Consider the following 19,981-nt stretch of genomic DNA (forward strand, 5'->3'; position numbering starts at 1 on the left):
GAAGTTATGTGCATGCTTAAATTTTTATCCACTTGTGCAATACCTGTATTTTATTTCTTTATTTTCTATATAGTTTTTAATTTTAAAGCATTTGTGCTCCCTTTTTTCCAATTTACTAAACTTCCTTGTTTTCTGAAATTATTTAATTTCTCTTTTATTGTGTGTTGTTGAGAGAAACCAATTAGCTTTAAGCTTAAGAAGTAAAATATTCATATTTATCCATATAGGAACAAAATCTGGTTTATGAGAGAATAAGGGTACAAAAGAAGGAATTCCAAGGACAAGGAGCTATGGAGCGAAGACAAAAAGAAGACTTCACATTTTTTAATGGGCTTCCACTTTTCCCTGTTGTCCTCAATGGAGAGATGAGGTTCATCCAACATAATGAATTTGGAATCCACTTCACAGCCTGTACATTTCAGTATCATGAAACTTTGTTTGCTCCAGCTGAAAAATATAGCCTGGCAGTGGTGTCCCCAAAGAATACACTTTTCTTGATGTTAGGTCAATATGTTGCAAAAAAATGATGGCAAAAATTCCCCCTGTGATGTCCTTGCATGCAAGGGTTAAGTGGAATAAATTTAGTAGCAGCATGAGTGAGAACTTTCATTTTCAAATATTTGGCAGTTTATTATGCAACTACATTCATTCTCCAGTATAATCAGTCTACTGTTTCATGGTTATGTTGTTGTTAGATATGATGTCCTATCATATGATAGCATTTATATAATGTATGTTACCATTTAGCATCAATAAGTTGCATGCCACTCAGGCACATGCAACTCTTTGTTTTATGTCAAGCCCTTCATGCTACCGACAAATTGAGTCCATCTCTCTGACTTCTTGTCTGCTGTGCTGGAAGGCTCTGATGTTGGAGGTATTTTACTTGCAGGTGTTTCAGAGAGAGTGGAAAAAACCTGTCATACAGATGGAGGGGATTTCCTTTGTAACATGCATGGAAGCTTTAATAAATGTTTGGGGGAAGAGGCACACACATGAATAATTTTCCCTCATTTTGGTTACCTCTCTAACTTATAGCTACATTTCTTCAAGAAAATTCCAAGAAATCCTAAAGGGTATTTCCTAGAATTTGGCAGTTTTCATTCATTTATCCCCTCAAGAAACCTTACAACTCTGCTCTGAAACAGGTTCTTAAACTCCCCACTCTGAAATCATTGGGGAATTATTAAAAGTCCCAATGCCCAGGCCATTCCCCTACTAATTTATTCAGAGTGTTTGAGGTGAGAGCCAGTCACTGGTATCTTCTAAAGGTGCCTGTGAGATTACAGTGAGTAGCACCATTTGGAAACCTCTTTTATCTTTGTATCTTTGCAGTTGAGTGTAATGGATAAACTTTGTATTCTCTGCATACCAGGTGTCTATTTTGTGAATGTTTTATTTCTTTAAAGGCTTTTATTTCAACCACAATTAGTTGAGCGCCTACTAAGCACTTAGGATATGCTAACTGCTTTCATGTCCTTTTAATTCCCTTAGTGCCCATAGGGCCCCTAGGAGGGTAGTGTTGATGTCTCTGTGCTGCAGTTGTCTGACCTGAGGCCCAGACACTTTTCTCCACTGGAATAACATTAGGTTTGGATGGGAAGCCTCCCTCTCAATACGGGGCCTCCCCTGCTCTTTAGCTGCCTCATGTTCTAAGCCTCACAAAATCTATTGTTTGTGCCATTTATCCTGGTGTTGTTCTTGATATAATTTCCCTTCACTTTGTTAGTGTCAAGGTGTCTCTGATTTCATTGGCTGCAAGACAATAAGCCATCACCAAAACAGTCATAGAATTACACACTTGGAAGAGAAATATGAAGCTTATTAGTGCAATTCTCTGCCTAATGAATAATGAATTGTTTTCCCCTAATATTCGGACACTCGTGCATAACAAACATGAGAAGAACACCAAGAAATTGTAGTATGAATCACAGCATTTTTTCCACTCTATTCTCATCCAGGTTCTTTAGATTGGTATTATAACCCCATGTCATGGCTAAGGCAATAAGCCTCCAACGAATTTCACCCAAAGTCAGGATCCAAGGGCTGATGAGGGGAGTCTTGTATCTGATAGAATTCCATAAACATGGACCTCTTGATCTTCAAGAAGTGTGCCTCCTAACCCTTGAGCACACACATTTCACTAACTTAACTCTTTTGTCTGCCTCATCACCTGTTTTGTGTTAGTCAGCTCTTCATCACTGTGACAAAATACTTGTGATAATCAACTTATAAGGGGGTAAGGTTTAGTTTGGTCTGCAGTTTCAGAGGTTTTAGTCCATAGTTGCTTTGGGCTATAGTGGCATGGTACATTATAGTGAGGATCACAGGGCAAAGGGCATCTGTTCACATCATGATGGCCAGAAAACAGAGGGAAAGAGTAGGAGAGAGCAGGATCCCAATATCTCCTTTAAGGGCATGCCCCCAATATCCCAACTTTCTCCTTTGAGACCCTGCCTTCTGAAGGTTCCACTACCTCCCCATTAGTGCCACAAACTGGTGACCAATCCTTTTAGCACATGGAGGACATTTGCGATCCAAGCCACACAAAGAGTAACCTTCCTTAAGTTCTATTTTTGAAAATTACTCCAAAGATAAATAGTTCCCGGAGAAAAGTTTTATTTGGCTTATTGGATGGGTGGAAAGGACAACCACTCCTCCACTTTCAGCAGAAGTTTGGTAGTTGCTACTGCATTTAATTTTTGTCTGAGTGTCATTTTTGAATAAGGAACCCACCTCAGGGAAGTCATGCTCTCAAAGACTCAGGGAAAGGAAATACAAACCACTGAGTTGAGCAGAAGCTGCAAACCCAAAGCACATTCTTGATGGTGGCCTTTCTGTTTCTCTCTGTGAAGCCAGCACAGCGAACAGAGTCCTTAGCACTGATAGAATTCCATAAACATGGACCTCTTGATCTGCAAATAGTGTGCCTATGCCCCTTGATACACAATATAAGTTGTATTTTCTGTTGCTCTCTCTCTCTCTTTTTTTTTAGTTATAGATGGACAGAATACCTTTATTTTATTTATCATTTTGTGGTGCTGAGGATCAAATGCAGTGCTTCACAAGTGGTAGACAAGCACTGTACCACTGACGCACAACCCCAACCCTTTGTTGCTCTTTTCATTAAAGTGACATCATAAGCAGTACCATGGCTAGCCTCACTCAAGGTCTCAGCCAGTAATTCTGCTTTTCCCATCTCCTAGGAAAGAATCTGTGTAACCACTTTGAATGTTATCATGGCAAGCATATTAGTTATTTTTCATATTTCTCTGAACTACTGATTTAAGTTGTTCTCACGGAAGCTTTTCTAGAGTTTATTTGTATACCCATTATAGAACCTTTCTCTGTATTCATGTATTTTCCTTTTTTTTCCTTTTCTCTTTTTTTCTCCCTTCTCCCCTGGTAGGGAGGACAGGAAAACAGAACAGTAAATGAAATTGAAATAAATAAACCAATGTGGAATTTATGTGCTGGTTTATGTTTCTTTTCAATGTGCAATTTTAGGAAATCATCTGAAATTAGTGATATATGGCATTAGTGCTGATAAGAAATATATTTGTTAAATAATATCATAGATGTAAATGTGTGTGTTTATTAATATCAGAGTTGCATTACAGAGTGATGTGTGGAATATGGGTCTGTAGTTTTGTCAAGAACAGTGCCTTCCTTCGTTATGAAATGGAGCTCAGCAGTGAGTCATGTATGTAAAAGATATGCAAATTTAAAATAATAGCAAAACATGCACTTGAAATAAGTTTTTTTTCAAACTCAGAGCACAGCTGTTATCTAAATATCTATGTGTCAGCATACCCTGTGCCTGAGACTTCAGTCTTCTCTGGAAAGCACACATTCCAGATCTCATACAAGGAAAAAAAAAAAAAGGACTGTATCCTTTATATTTTTCATATTTGTGTTATAGTTACCATAACTATTTCATAAATCATTATTTTAATTTCCTCTCATCCCCCTCTTTTAACTCTTCACTTTAGTGCTCCAAATATCCCAGGATATACTGGCAAGGTTCATTTCACAGCCACCCACCCAGCAAATTCTAATATTTCATCAACAACCCCATCACCAGATTCAGAACTGCAAGGGTAAGTGTGAATCCTATTACTCAATTTGCCCAGATACATTAGAAGGAGAAATCCTAATTATGGTTACTCCATTAAAGAATAATTAAACACTAAGAGTAAATTTGCACTGTTTCAAAAAATGGACCGTCAATTTCAAAAAAGAGAGGAGTTAATTTTCTTACAAAGTTACAGTTTATCAGGGCTTCTTGAATGTTTTCCTTTTGAATTTTACTCAAAATTACATTGAAAATCAACTGCAGATTAATGTTCATATTCTGTTGCCAAAAAAAAAAAATCTTAAGACACTTAAGGCACATCTAGGGGACAGGGGACAGTGACTTTTCCTCTTGGACTCACAATTTTACACACACATCATTCTTTTCCAGTCACCACAAGACACATGGTACCTGGATGCATGGAACATACATGAAACACATACCTACTTCTTGTGAATAACCATCTTCTTTTTTTTTAAGACAAAATTCTGTTGAAAATCACATATTTCAAACCTCATTTTTGAAAATTGAAAACAAGACAATCTACAGAAGATAATGGCTGATTATTTTGTTGGAAGCTACTCGTAGAAGCAGCACATTATTTCTCATTAGAACTCAAATTTGAAAGCATTTGATGGAAGTCCTGGCCTTGCAAAAAAAATGACACAGTTTTGAAAATGCAAATACTCTGAACCCAGAGGCTGGCCCAATGCTAATGAAGAAGCTGTGGTGGTAGGACAGTAGGGGAGGATGGACAGAGGGTAGCAACATTCTCCCCTAAACAGGTAACATTTCTCCTAGATCATTCATTTATCACCCATTTATTGAGCACCCACTCTGGATCAGGCACTGTTCAAGGCACTGAAAACACAGGTTAAACAGAAAAGATCCTGTTCCTCGGGAGCTTTTGTTTGGGGGTGAAAGGAAGTAAAGAAGCACACAAGTAACCAAAGAAACAAAATGATTTTGGATAATGACATATGCTGTGAAAAAACAGGCCACAGTCACTGAATACCTGGGAAGGGCTTGTTGAGCTTAGTAACTAGAGAACGTTTTCTGAAGAGATGACCTTCAGAAGGAGTTCGTGCCTCAAAGAAGTTGGATTTTCTCTAAAGCAGCAGCTGGAATGGAAGCAGCTGTCATGAACAACTTCTTGGACCATGGTTCCAGTTTATCTAGCTGTTCATTCTTATACATTTGTCCATTTTTTGGTCAATTCATAGTTCTTTGATTAAGTCAACAGATATCGACTATATTCCAGCAAATTCACAGGAACTAAATCTGTTTGCAAGTAGCTCAGGATTTCCTGGTAGATAAAAAAACTAATGACTATAGCAGAGAATGATGACCAGCATCAAATACTATAATAACTTGCTAACTGAGTGCTTCCTAGATACCAGGCACTGCCCTCTGGGTGTCGTGGACACTAACTCATTTCACCACCCAGGCATCCTGTGAGGAAGGGACTGTTACCGTTTCTATTTTATACATAAGGAAACTGAGGCACACACAAGCCACAAGGGAGATTGGAAGTGCTGAAGAAGACCTCACAGAGGAGGTGGATCATGGCTGACTCTTGGAGGATTGTGATTTGGTCTTACAAATATTTAGGGCAGGGGCTGCAAGTGGGCAGAGCTTGGCATGTTGTAAGGAACCCACAGCAAGCCACCCCTACAGGAGGGAGGAAAGTAATCAGCGGAGGGTTGCCCCCTCCGTGTACCACTATATTTAGACAGTCCTGTACATCCCATGGAACCTTATGTATTAAGGACAAGGAAAGGAAAGGTGCCTGCTGGCCAAGGGCTTCCTCAATACAACTCAAGTTTTGGTTGAAATTTATGTAGAATTTCTAGCCACCTGATGCACATTTTAAAAAGTAGGCCATTGACCTTCTAGGAAAATATTGTGCATTCAGCTTCCTTTCAATATATTTTCCATTTTCCATAACTACTTATATGATTTTTTAAAATAAATTTCATTATGTATATCTAAGACATAATTTTTAGGACACTTATAACCAAATGGTTACATAGTACAACAAATTAATGTATATATTATCTCACACAGTTACCCATTCATTTTTCCCCCCATGGAAGAGGAACTAAAATCTATTCATGTAGCAAATGTTCAATATCCCTAGCAATCAGGGAAATGCAAATCAAAGCTACATTGAGATTTAATCTCATTTCAGTTAGAATGGCAATCATCAAGAATCCAAATAATAACACTGGTGAGGAAATGGGGGGAAAGTACACTCCTATATTGTTGATGAAACTGCAAATTTAGTACAGTCATTTTGGAAAGCTGTATGAAGATTCCACCAAAAACTAGGAACAAAACTACCTGTGACCTAGCTATCCCATTACTTGGTATTTATCCTAAAGAACTAAAATAAGCATAATATAGTAATATAAGCACATCAATGTTCACAACAGTGAAAATTATAATAGCCAAGATATGGCAACATCCCATGTGCCTGTCAAGAGATGAATGGATAAAGAAAATGTAGTATAGATACACAGTGGAGTTTTACTCAGCCATAAAAAATAAGGAATATATGCCATTTGCTTGTAAATAAATGGATGCAACTAAAGAACATCATGCTAATTGAAATAAGCCAGACTCAGAATGTCAAGGGTCAAATGTTTTCTCTCGAGTCTGGAAGCTAGAGCAAAATAAGGGCGAAAAGGTGTGTGTGTGTGTGTGTGTGTGTGTGTGTGTGTGTGTGTGTGGTGGGAAGGATTCCATGAAAATAAAAGGGAGATCAGTAGAGTAGAGGAAGGGGATTGAGGGGAAGGAAGTAGGGACAGGAAAAAAAAAAAAAGGAATGATGGAATGAAATTGACCAAAATTTGCTTTGTACACATATGAATATACCACAGTAAATTTCCCCTTTATGTGTATCTCTAAAGCACTAATTTAAAAAAATTAACTAGATACAAGGAAGAACAGTGGAGTAGAAGAAAGGGGACCAAGTGGAGAGAGATGGGGAGGGAAAGAGGAAATCCTAGGGACTGAAGTAGAGTAAATTATATTCCATACATGTATAATTATGTCAAAATGAACCCCAGTGTTATGTATAACTATGATGCACTAATGAAAACATTAAAAATAATTATGTAAAAGAATTCTGAATAGAGTACACTATTTTTACTGCTACTGTCCTCATGTTGTACCTTAGATTTCTAGACTTGTTCATCCTACATGTCTGCTACTTTTTATCCTTTGACCTATGGCTGGCTCCCCATTTCCTCCCCACAGCCTCCCCTTCATAACCACTACTCCGTTCTCTTCTATATTTGACTTTGACTTTTTAAAAATATTTGACATATAAGTGAGACAGTCTTTCCATGTCTGACTTATGTCACTTAGCATAATGTCCTTTAGGTTCTCCCAGGTTGTAGTAAATGTCAGGATCTCCTACTTTTTAAAGTCTCAATAATATTCTGTTAGCTATATCTATGTCTGTGTGTCTAGTCTATCTTACTTTTGTTTTTTGTACCAGGAATTGAACCCAGGGGCACTTAACTACTGAGCCACATCCCAGACACACACACACACACACACACACACACACACACACACACACGCACACATACATATATATATATATTTTTTTTTTTTTTGAGATGGGGTCTCAGTAGATGCTTAGGGCCTCATGAAGTTGCTGGGGCTTTGAACTTGCAATCCTCCTGCCTCAGCTACCTGAACCTCTGGGATAACAGGAGTGTGCTGCCATGCTCAGCTATCTTACATTTTCTTTATTCATCAATGGATACCTAAATATATTCCATATGTTGGCTAGTATGAATAATGTTGCCTTGAATTTGGGGTGGAGCTGTCTTTAGGAGGTGGTGACTTCACCTCTTTTGGATAGATACTGTACCCCCAATAGGAATTTCTGGATCATATGGTAGTTCTATTTATAATTTTTTGAGGAACCTCCATCTATTTTCCTCATGGTTTCACCAATGTACACTCTCACCACCAATATGCAAGGCTTCCCTTTTCTCCCCACACTCACCAACACTTGTTATCTTTTGTCTTTTTGATAATAGATTTCCTATTTATCTTGTGAGGAAGTAAATTTCCTATTTATGATTGTGAGGTGATATCTCATATGGTTTTGATTTCCATTTCTGTGATGATTAGTGATATTGAGCATTTTTTCACATGCTTATTGGCCATTGTTATATCTTCTTTGACAAAATGCCTCTTCTGGTCCTTTGCCCATATTTTAACTAGACTATGTGGTTTTTGTTTGTTTGTTTGTTGCTATTGATTTTATGAATTCTTTAAAAATTTTGGCTCTTAACTCCTTCTTATACATATAGTTTGAAAATATTTTTTGTCCATCCATAGGTGACCCTTTTATTTTGTTAATTGTTTCCTTTGCTCTAATCATGTTGTTCAGTTTATTGTAGTTCCATTTACTTGTCTTTAATTTTGTATCCTGAGCTTTGGTGTGATATTTAAACAGTCATATCCATGGTCAATGTCCAAACACATTTTGAAATGTTACAAAGCAAATTTCAAAGGCAGAGTGATAAACATGTAGACAGTTAACACGTTTCACTACGTGTAAGGACATTAAGAAGCAATGTCAAAGTTAAATATGTTCTTATATCTACCATTTAGATTTGTCCCCCACAAAGAACTCAGATAAAAACCCTGTGGCTGGATGGTTCACCATTGAGGGAGCCAAATCAAAGCCGTTCAGACAAAGCAAGTGCTTTACATTTGTAATCCCTCATCTTTTCCTATATAATCTATTTTCTCACCTCAAATATCTGAGATTTCCATCCCAACATCCTTTGATCTAACAAATTTCCATAATCACATAAGTCAATTATCCAATGTGTGGAAAAAATATCATTTTATCTTTAAGATAAATATCTACCTTTAAGTGGAAAACTATTCCTTACTATTATAATTAGAGAGAAGAACTTGAGTCTTTCGTGGGGATGCTAGGTCTAGTTTCAGGTTCATGAATACTCCCTAGTGGGGGTTCCCATAACCCTCCCCCCATCCACACATACTGCATACACAGCTGTCATCTACTGCCCTGGAGTGGAACCCAGAACCCTCTGAAGTGGTTTCTCTAGTGTTCTCAGTCCAGATAAGATTCTGGATAAAATGACATCAGCTAGTGTCACCCCTGACTAGGTGATGGCTTGTATTGGATCTACACTACCCCAATCTACAACCTCCTCATTCACCCTTCTCAATAACTTCCTGGGGCACAAGGAAGTACAGTGGGGAAGGGATAAGGAGAGTTTAAATGAAAAATATCCCTATATGGACCTGCCATCTGCATTTAGGTTTGCTCTTGTGATTAGAAAATTGGTCCCTTGAGACTATCCACCAAAAAGAGTCACCTCTGAGTTTTTGTAACACTATATATAATTTTTAAAAAATTTCCAGACAGTGTGAGCCCAGGTGTCTCTCTGCAGAGTATCATGGGAACATAGTGAGGTAACTTCCTTCTGTTTATGTCTACTTGAGCTGATGCATTTTTTCCTATTATTTCTACACATGGGCATCCCCTGGGAATTCCTGAATCTTAGCCTTTGCTGTACGCTTACTTTTTCTCTATAATCTGCTTTTCTTTTAAGAGACTACTAGAACTAATCCTTGTGGTGCTATCTTCAAACTGTTTAGTCTACCTTAGCTTCTAGTCCCTTCCCCACACCCCTGTCAAGAGACCTGGGCTGTCCAAGGTGACCCCTCATTTCCCCTGCCATTCATCTGAATATGAATCTCTGAAATAGAGATTTTTTTATCTTTTTAAAAAAATTTATACATGACAGCGGAATGCATTACATTTTTTATTACACATGTAGAGCACATTTTTCATATCTCTGGTTGTATACAAAGTATACTCACACCAATTTGTGTCTTTATACATGTACTTTGGATAATAATGATCATCATATTACACTATCATTTATAACACCATGCCCCCTCCCTTCCCCTCCAACCCCTCTGCCCTCTCTAGAGTTTGTCTATGCCTCCCATGTTCCCTCTCTCTATCCAACTATGAATTAGCCTCCTTATATCAAAGAAAGCATTTGGCATTTGATTTTGGGGGGATTGGCTAACTTCACTTAGCATTATCTTCTCTAACTCCATCCATTTATCTGCAAATGCCATGATTTTACTCTCTTTTACTGCTGAGTAATATTCCATCATGTATATATGCCACATTTTTTAAATCCATCCATCTATTGAAGGGCTTCTAGGTTGGTTCTACAGTTTAGCTATTGTGAATTGTGCTGCTATAAACATTGATGTGGCTGTGTCCCTGTAGTATGCTGTTTTTAAGTCCTTTGAGTATAGACCGAGGAAAGGGATAGCTGGGTCAAATGGTGGTTTCATTCCCAATTTTCCAAGAAATCTCCATACTGCTTTCCATATTGGCTGCACCAATTTGCAGTCCCACCAGCAATGTAGGAGTGTGCCTTTTTCCCCACATCCTCACCAATACTTTTTGTTGTTACCCCTCACACATCAGATAGAGCACTAATCTCTAGGGTATATAAAGAACTCAAAAAGCTAAGTACCAAAAAAAATTGATAAATGGGCCAAGGACTTGAGTCTCTATTTCATCAGTACTTTCCCCCTTCCCTCTCAAGAAGACAGGCTTTGACTCTTCTAAGCCTCAACCTTTTGAGTTCTTGATACTGTTCATCCCTGCCTCCTCGATGCTTGCCTCTTGATGGCTGGCTTCTCTACAATAGACAGTTGCTTATGAAAATACCCAGTCGACAGTTGAGTCTTCCCGCTGTGCCCCTCTGAGCTCCTCTTTTTCCTTTCACTTCTAAACTTCTTTAAGAAGCAGTCACTCCCCTGCTGCCTGATTCTACTTCCTCCCAGTCTCCTCTCCTTCACTTCTAGTCATCTGGATGCTAACATCACCAGTGAGGCCAAGTGCCCTGCCTGCCACATCATGGACTGATAGGGGAGGAGAGGGACTGTTGATACCTCTTCATGCAGAGGACATGGACACTGCCTATATCATGGATCTCTGTGGATGATAAGACTACAGTGGTGGCTTGGAGTTTTGAAGTTGCTTAGGCTTTTTTGAATGTCAATACAAAGGGGTCTCCATCCCAAACATTGCATGAGGTGTACACTCACTCAAGTGCCTTAGGATTTATACTGGGACGAGACACAGAATGAACACAAGAGATGCCTGAAAGAGATCTGAAGTGAGGAGATGAGGATGTACTTAAGGTGGCTAAGAAGGCATGTTGTAGATCTCCATATTCATGAGTAAGGGACTAGGGACCTAAGAGCTTCTCCCAACTCTTGTTTCCATCACATAGTTTTGTGTTTTTTTTTTTAATGTGTTCCCTCATACCAGAGTGGACCTTGCACCAATGCTGGCATTCTCACTTTAGCAGCCATAATGATAATTTTAAAAGCCATATATAATCATACATACATACTCACATGTAAATGTGTGTGTATATATGTATATATGTGTGTATATATACAAATATAGAGCTCCAACTTTTCTAAAGGCTAACTTTTCTAATGATCTGACTTTTCTAAAAGCTCAACCTTCCCTTTGAGTTCTTAATACTGTTCATCCCTCCCTCCTCCCAGCTTTCCCCTTGATGGCTGGCTTCTCCCCAGTAGACGTTGCTTATATTTGTATATATAACATATATGTGTATATATACAAATATATACACACATATACACATGTTTGTGTGTGTATATATATATATATACACACACACCTCTATATGTGTGTGTGTGTATATACACACATGTACACACACACACACACACACACACACAAATAAACTTTTTATTAATCACAGCATAAAAACAAAGCCACTTTGTATTGAGTGGCACATGGGGGCAGTCAATTTCCCACACCAGAGCTGTCACTTGTTGCTGCACATGAGTGTCACTCTATGCACATGTGATTGAAAGAGCAACACATTTGCAGAAGAATCACTACAGGCCATGGGCTTGGGCTTGTTCACAATATTTGGCAGAATGCATGTTAGTGCTGGGACTGCCACCTCTGGTACAATAGGGAGTTCAGGAATGCCGTGACCAAAGGATAAAGCATCATGTGCATGGTACTTGACACCGTCACCTCCTCCATATACTTTCTTTCATTCTCATAAGAAATGTGGTAGGGAAAATTTGTTCCTGCTGTGTAGACCAGCAAACTAAGACATAAAGAGGGGTGAGCAGATGGTTTTGTGAGCTCACAACCTCAACCCACGGGCAGAAGAAGGAAAATGCAAACTCTTCACCTTGCTCCTCACCTTGGTGGCTCCTGGAGTGTTCCACCCCAGTCTCTCATTGTCACCACCAGCCCTCCCCCAGGCCCAGCCCTCTTGCCCGCCTCACTTTGCCATCTTAATGAGCTGCCTCATGCTTCTTGATGTGGACTCCATAAGAATGCCCATTCACCAAGATGAACATATCTCTTTTGTCCCCTCCATGCTCTGGCTCACCCCATAGAAGCTTTCTGCAGTAACTGTTGTGTCACTTGGCTGCCTCTTGGCAGAATCACCCCCTTCGGAAGGACCTACAGTAATTCTCAGCACATAGATTTTCATGAAATGAAACTGAAGGCAGATAGAATTAATCATACACAGTCTCCTTTTCTTCAGTTCTCCCCTAGCCCCCACACCACCATCCCATTTATGTGTACCATGAGTTGGGAAAGATACGAAGGTTTTTTAAATATTCTTAGTTGTAAATGGACATAATAACTTCATTTTATTTATTTTTGTGTGTAGTGCTGAGGATTGAACCCAGTGCCTCATGTGTGCTAGGCAAGTGCTCTACCACTGAGCCACAATCCTAGACCCTGAAGTTATCTGTCTTTATGTTGACTTTGTATGTTAATTTTTTTCTTTTTCTTCCTTTATTCTATCCTAGCGTCTTACGGAAAGAAATGAAAGTTGACCAATTCTGTCATCAGGCACCGCTTTCATGAATGGTCACAACTGTGAAACCTTACAACCCCTTCAACAGTATAGAAAAAAAACCGATAGACCTCTGAAAGAAGCCACACCCCGAGAGAGATTTCTAAGCCACTCATCCTGGAAAGGCATTGTGTATTACATGATGGGAAAATACAAGAGCAAGCCACAGTCTGAGTGTGTGTGAATGAGTTGTGGTATAAAAGGCAGTGCAATCTTGCCTTGCCTCAGCTGGACATGAACCAATCCACAATGGCAGCTGAGACCCTGAAAACCACCCCACCAGGTCTTGCTGCAGGAGACTCCTCTTCAGGCTTGGAATACTGGATCTCTCTAGAGGTTTCCCATCCTGGTAATGTGACACAACCAGCAGGGTTATAACTGCACAGCCTAGATCATAAATTTGAGGATCAGAGATGAACTTGTCAAAAACTGACACATTATCAATGGGAAAGTTGGACCATGGAGAGAGATAGTCACATTCTTCCTTGTCACATGGGGGACATCACCACATGGGGACAACAACTATATGTAGAGGGGAAAAATACACTCTTGATTTACTCTGGTGTTTCTCAAATAAACACATCCTGGGTTCCATGAGGGTCCTTAGGCAGAAAGGATCACTCGTGCCGAGATTCAGGTTGGAATGGCCTCGACCAAAGAGAACGTAAGTGCACAATCAGTCCAATTTTGTATGCAGGCTGTGGGGTTCCTTTTGGCCCTTCAGCTTATTTATATGTGTGTGTACATATCTGTAGAACCCATTAAAGTTCACAAAATACTTTCATAAACCTTAGCTCATTGACCTTGCAACCCTATCATAAATTCTTATAGCAGGCATTTTACATATATGTTGCTATTTAAAATGTTTTTATTGGTGCATTATAGTTGTACATAATAGAGAGATTTATTAGGCTGTATTTGTATATGCACAAAAAAATTTGATCAATCTCACTTGAATAAAATGTACTGAGCCTAGGAGAAGTATTTATCTGGAACTCAGGTTTCGAGTTCAGATATCTTACCACCCCACCCCCCTCCATTTCTCTGCAAATTGGATAACCTCCATTGAAATATTAAAACAAACAAACAAGACAAAACAAAGAGAAACAAAAAGCTCACTGCATTTCTCGGGTTTTCTGAAGTGTATCTCAGGGCTTCTACCTGACAATCCCCTTCTTCCCCTAAAATTCAGAACAAATAGTTGTCCCACAGAAGTCTAAGTAACTGTAAATTCTTTTTTTTTAAGAGAGAGTGAGAGAGATAGGGAGAGAGATAGAGAGATTTTAAATATGTATTTTTTAGTTTTCGGTGGACACAACATCTTTGTTTGTATGTGGTGCTGAGGATCAAACCCGGGCCGCAAGCATGCCAGGAGAGCGCGCTACCACTTGAGCCACATCCCCAGCCGAATCTGCAAATTCTTTAAGGTGCAGCTTGGCCTTTCTTTTCCAACTGAAAGGGAAAATCAACTATTTTTCTTGTGGAGTCATTTATTTCCTCAGTAAACAACTAAACAGACTTTGAAGTTGACTCTTTAACCAGGACAAACAGGAAGATGAGCAGCCATCCATCCTGAGGACTTGACTCGCCTTCGAGAAGGAATGACTTCATCTGAACCCAATTTTGTAGCCTTAATTATTTTCAGAAAGAGCAAGTCTCTGAAAAAAAAATAATCAGATAAAAAAAATCTTCAACTTTGGAAGATTCTCAGCAAAACATAAATGGGGCAGCATTAGTCCTGTCCCATCTGTAGATTGATGTGGATATCTGAGATTACATTTTTTGGTAAACATCCTTGGCAAGCCACTTCATCAGAGGTGTTGCTGTTCAACATCTGAGGTACCTGTTCATCATTCTGGGTCTTTCTATGGCAGGGCAGCACTGACACCTACCTAAACATTTTGAAGACCTAAGATCATTTATCCATTTTCCACAGTGCAAGTGTCTGCACACCCATCAGGGTCCTTGTGCAATCTTGTGCGCCTCCAAAAGCTGCTTCTAGAAGGATGTTGGCTTTAGCGGTATTCTCCTTGGACCTCAACCAGGAGATGAGAGACGGTGACTCTCCTTTTGCTCCATAACTCATTCGTATTTCTCACCTGTGAAGATAAAATGCAAATCATGCTCACCACAGACCTCGAATTGAGACCAGACACAACAAAAGACAACACAGAAATGCCAGTACTCTAGGTCCTTAACCTGTGAGTGTGAGTAGTAGTATTTGGGCTTCTGTGGCCAGAATCTGAAAGTTATAAAAATTAAGGAAGATAGTCACAGGGATAGCATCTGCTTTTCTAATTCTGAAGGGTTATTTCTGAGAATTGGGAGCTAGCACATGGACTTCTTATTAGGTCAGCAACTTGTCCCTTACTCACTGTCCTCAAAGCCCAGTCTCCCCTACAATGTCACCTCTCAGCTTTTATTTATCCCCAGGGATTACATAAATACAAGGAAAAAAATTCACACTAACAATAATTCTAGTCAATGTGATGTAGAAATACTACAAAAGTACAGTAATATGGAAAAAACATGATCCATATGATAGAGCAGAATAGAAAATTAGAAATGAACAGATGAAATCCTTCTGAACCCATCAGTAGAGGATAGATGTTTTTTCAATAGAAGCTATTGAGGCAATTACTTGGAAATAAAAAAAAAGTCGAGTAGATCCATTAAACTATTCACAGAATAAAGATTTAAATAGACACAGTAGAGTCTTAGATTACCTGGAAGTTCTGGGGAATTCATTTAATATACGTGTGTAGAAAATTTTGTCTGAAGAGGACACTGAAGCAAAAAACCATGAAGGAGAAAAAAAGACTTTTAATATAGAAAATGCCACCAAAATTTTTAAGATGAATCTGTTGGGAAAATATATCAAAGGATTCATATTTTATTTATAAAAGCAGGCTATGTTTTTTTTTAAAATGTTAGACTAAGAATCAAGGCAAAAATATTTTAAAAATTCAAAAACTAAGAAATATAAGTGACCAATAAATAGAATATTTATACCTCAGTAGTATTGGAGAAGTGACTATATGTCATGTTTCACCCATGAATTGATGATGGAGAGAAGAGACATTATTCAGTACTGCTGTTAGAGGTTTACATTGGGAACACCCTTCTAGGACATTTGCAAAACGTTTCAAACACCTTTTCAAGTGGCATACATTTCAATTTAGTAATTTCACTTTAAGGATTTTGTCAAGCAAGTAATTATACAATTGAGCAAATGCATCTGCATAAAAATGTTAAATGTGCAGCCATTTATTTAATTAAGAGAAAAACAGAGGCAACTTAACGCCCCATCAAGAAGAAATTTGATAAATTGTTGCACAAGAATACATAGGTTTTCCTCCATATCCATTGGTCCCACATTCCTAAATTCAAACAACTGCAGATTGAAAATCTTTTTGTTAATTGTATCTGTTCTGAATATGTACAGACTCCTGTTGTTTCTTAAACAATACAGTATAATAGCTATTCACATAGTATTTACTTTATACTGGGAATTATAGATAATCTAGAGATGATTTAAAGTATAAGAGAGGATTGCATAGGTTATATGCAAATACTACAATATTTCATGTAAGACATTCAAGCACCCGTAGATTTTGGTATGGGAAGAGGGTAGTTTGGGACTCAGTAACCCATGGATACAGAGAAATGACTATATGTTGAAATGCATTAGAAACATAAAAAAGCTCAATATTTATTATCATAGAAAAGGGGGTACATGTACATTTTACAACAGCATTTAAATTTAGTTTGCATGTATATATAGAATAATACAGGGAGATGTTTAAAAAGGGACTAATAGTTATTAGTTCCAGAATAATAGGTAATGGCATTTTTATGCTGTTACTCAGTAACCATGTATTTCTTTAAAATTGGAACATATGAAAAGTGATAAAAAAAATCCCTAAAACTCTTCAAAGCCCCTAATATAACAAACTATTACAAATCCCTTTTAAGAAAACGTTTGTTCTTCCTGAAGAAATAGTTCTGAGTCTGAGAATCTTATTATCCAATTCAATCATTTCTAAAGTTTGAGGTTTATAGTATATAGATGACTAAAAATTATAAAGGGTAAAGTGCTTCTATTTTCCCCTGCCTGCCAGGAAGCTCAAAGCTGATTAAATAGTATATTAATTAACTAAGAGGCTTACAAATATAAGTAAGCCAGAGTTTCACATTCAAAACTGCTATTTTAAGAAGACTTTTGAGTCATTTTGGTGTATACCACAGATTCTGGTGGTTTGGGGATATGCTCCCCCACCCCATCCCTGCTTCCTACATAGTTTTACATTTGTCAGTGTCTGCTTAAAGATTCTTACAGTATCAGGAGATACATAGATGCTTAAGAAAATCAATAATATACAGATTACATTGAAATTAGTGTTTCATGCCCACTATGGAGTAGAGGCTGGAGAAGAAAAAAGAAAATCAGATTCCTCCCTTAAAAACTGTTCAAATTTCCTTTGCAGTTAGAAATGGCAATTACCCGGTGGTAGGAACAACCTTACAATTCAGAGTTATTTTATTATTAGTGAGAATATTCTAAAATAAATTCATTTTCTCCATTTAGCCCAGGGTGGACATCTGAAGCCATAAACTGCTAAATGTAAAAGACAAAGGAGGAAAGTGCAAGTTAAAGAGTTGTAATTAAATAATGACTAGATGTTTCTCTGAAAGAAACATTTTCAGAATTGATATTTTAAAATACCTCCTTCAAAAGTAGTTACTTGATCATCACCAGTCTTTATCATCCACCCTGAGGCATTCATGTTACCAGCTTGGGTTTCAGAATCAGGCTGAACCAGGTCAGAGGCCCACCTCCAAGTTCTCCAGTTGATCTGCCTTTCCTGAAAATCTTTTTTTTTTCTTTTTCTTCCTTTTTTTTTTTTTTGGTACAGGATATTGAACTCAGGGGTATTTGACCACTGAGCCACATTCCCAGCCCTATTTTGTATTTTATTTAGAGACTGGGTCTCACTGAGTTGCTTAGTGCCTTTTGTTGAGGCTGGCTTTGAACTTATTATGATCCTCCCTCCTCAGCCTCCCTAGCTGCTGGGATTTCAGGTATGTGCCTTGTGCCCAGTCTTTCCTGGAACTCTTAATGGACCTGACTTACTTGGACCCACAACTTCTTGAAAGTGAAATAATAGTCACCTAATAAAACATATACACAGTGATATGATTTCACATATAAACATGGTTTATAATGGTAGACAGGGAATCTTATTCCCTGAGATAACACAGGAAGGGTGGCTTACTCTTTTCACATGCATGTTCATTCTTTCAACAGACCCTCTGGGACACAATGATGCAAGACGTGACCTATGGGGTCCACACACAATAGTCAAGTCAGCAAGCAAATAGGAGTGGCAAAGAGTCATTAAACAATGTGTGTGCTCAGGAGGCCTCAACATCAATATGCCATAATTTCTCAACTCGACAAGTACAAAATTAAATCTTGAGTGGAGCAAATTGAGCAATTTTTCTCAAAAAACTAGACTGCATGTTTAAAAAGTATTATTATATCTTTCATAATGTAGGTAAGCTTCTCCATACACTTATACACAAATATACTCAAGAGGTAATTCAATAGAAACGAGTTATATATCTTTACCATAAAAGATTTTAGTTTATCTAAATTAATACTTTTTCTGAAGATGAGAATTCACAAACTGTATTGGGTTTGGAAGAGTAATTATTAATCCATAGGACACAGGCATCTATACTAGGCACCAGTAAGATCTTTATAAACTGCCAGAAACAATGCAAATGCAAATATTCTAGTCTGGGTGCAATAGTTTTCATTATTTTTTTTCTGTGACATTGTGTCATAATAAATTCTTATGATTCTACTGAAATTGTATTCAGAAATAGTAGTATGATTTTATTTAATGAACTTGTATTTGTTTTCTTTATGGTTGGTTTTAAATATGCTCCCGACTACTGTTGTCAAAGCAATTCCTATTTTGCCCCTCATAAATGTGTGTTCCTTGGGTATTGGTGAAAACTGACAGTGAAGAGTGGCTTCATCCTACCTGCTGATCACAGGTGTACAGGAAGAGGGCTGGCAAGGGAGAATCAGACATTGTTGTTTACCCTGGGTGGGTTTCCAGGGCAAACTCCACTACTTCTAAGTTTGCAAACTGTAATTGGAAATAGCTTTACTTCCTTACATTCACACTTTGAAAATAAAGCCCTAAAATGCGTAGGGTGTATTTTTCTAGTGCCGGGAGACCGTTTTTATTGTGTCTTCTGTGGGTAGAGCCACAAGATAGAAGATAAAGAGAGACTTGGTGTGCAGCCTGTGGGGACTGGCAGGAAGAGGCATCAGAGCAGAGGAGAGGAGGGAAGAGGCCCTCCAGGGTGTGGTGCCTGGGGCTGTAGGGTGTGGGGGAAGGGTCTGCCTGTAAGGTCAACACCACAGATTGTTCTAGATGGAGGCTGACTGCTCTAGAGGAACACAGGTGGCACTTACCCAAGGCCAAGTGCAGCCTCAGGTTTCCCTGGAGGATTGCTGAGCTTCAGGGAAATTCTGGGGGAGGTTAAAAATGTACTAGGCAAAGCAGATAACAAAGAGAAATGTCCTGACAAATAGTTGAGAGAGTAGAGAAGGAGTGGAGTATCAGACTTCTGTGTTATCCATTTCTTGCTAGAAAGAATGACTGCAGGGCAGCAATTCCAAACCCAAGTCAGTATATTAGGTAGATCTGTTGTGTCTTGGTATCCATGAGGGATTTGTTATAGGTATCCCCTGTGGATGATAAAAATCTGCAGAGGCTTAAGTCTATTATATAAGCTTGCATGCACAAGGCCATGAGTTCAATCCCCAGCACCATACACACACACACACACACACACACACACACACACAACATAGTATAGTATTTACATATAACCTATGTACATTCTCCCTATACTTTAAATTATA

At 38.4% G+C, this 19,981-nt stretch overlaps 1 pseudogene across 1 annotated transcript in view; it reads left to right on the forward strand.

Annotated features, from left to right (window-relative positions):
- The window catches only part of LOC308643416 (protein SPMIP7-like), a 69,257-nt pseudogene extending 56,145 nt beyond the window's left edge, over positions 1 to 13,112 (forward strand). Inside the window, exons 8-9 of the transcript in view lie at positions 3,993 to 4,100; positions 12,989 to 13,112. The product of the transcript in view is annotated as a protein SPMIP7-like (transcript). The remainder of the gene's footprint in view (positions 1 to 3,992; positions 4,101 to 12,988) is intronic.
- The last annotated feature ends 6,869 nt before the right edge of the window (positions 13,113 to 19,981 follow it).

This window comes from Spermophilus citellus, assembly GCF_964194105.1.
Source record: "Spermophilus citellus genome assembly, chromosome: 3".
NCBI classification, from domain to species: Eukaryota; Metazoa; Chordata; class Mammalia; order Rodentia; family Sciuridae; genus Spermophilus; species Spermophilus citellus.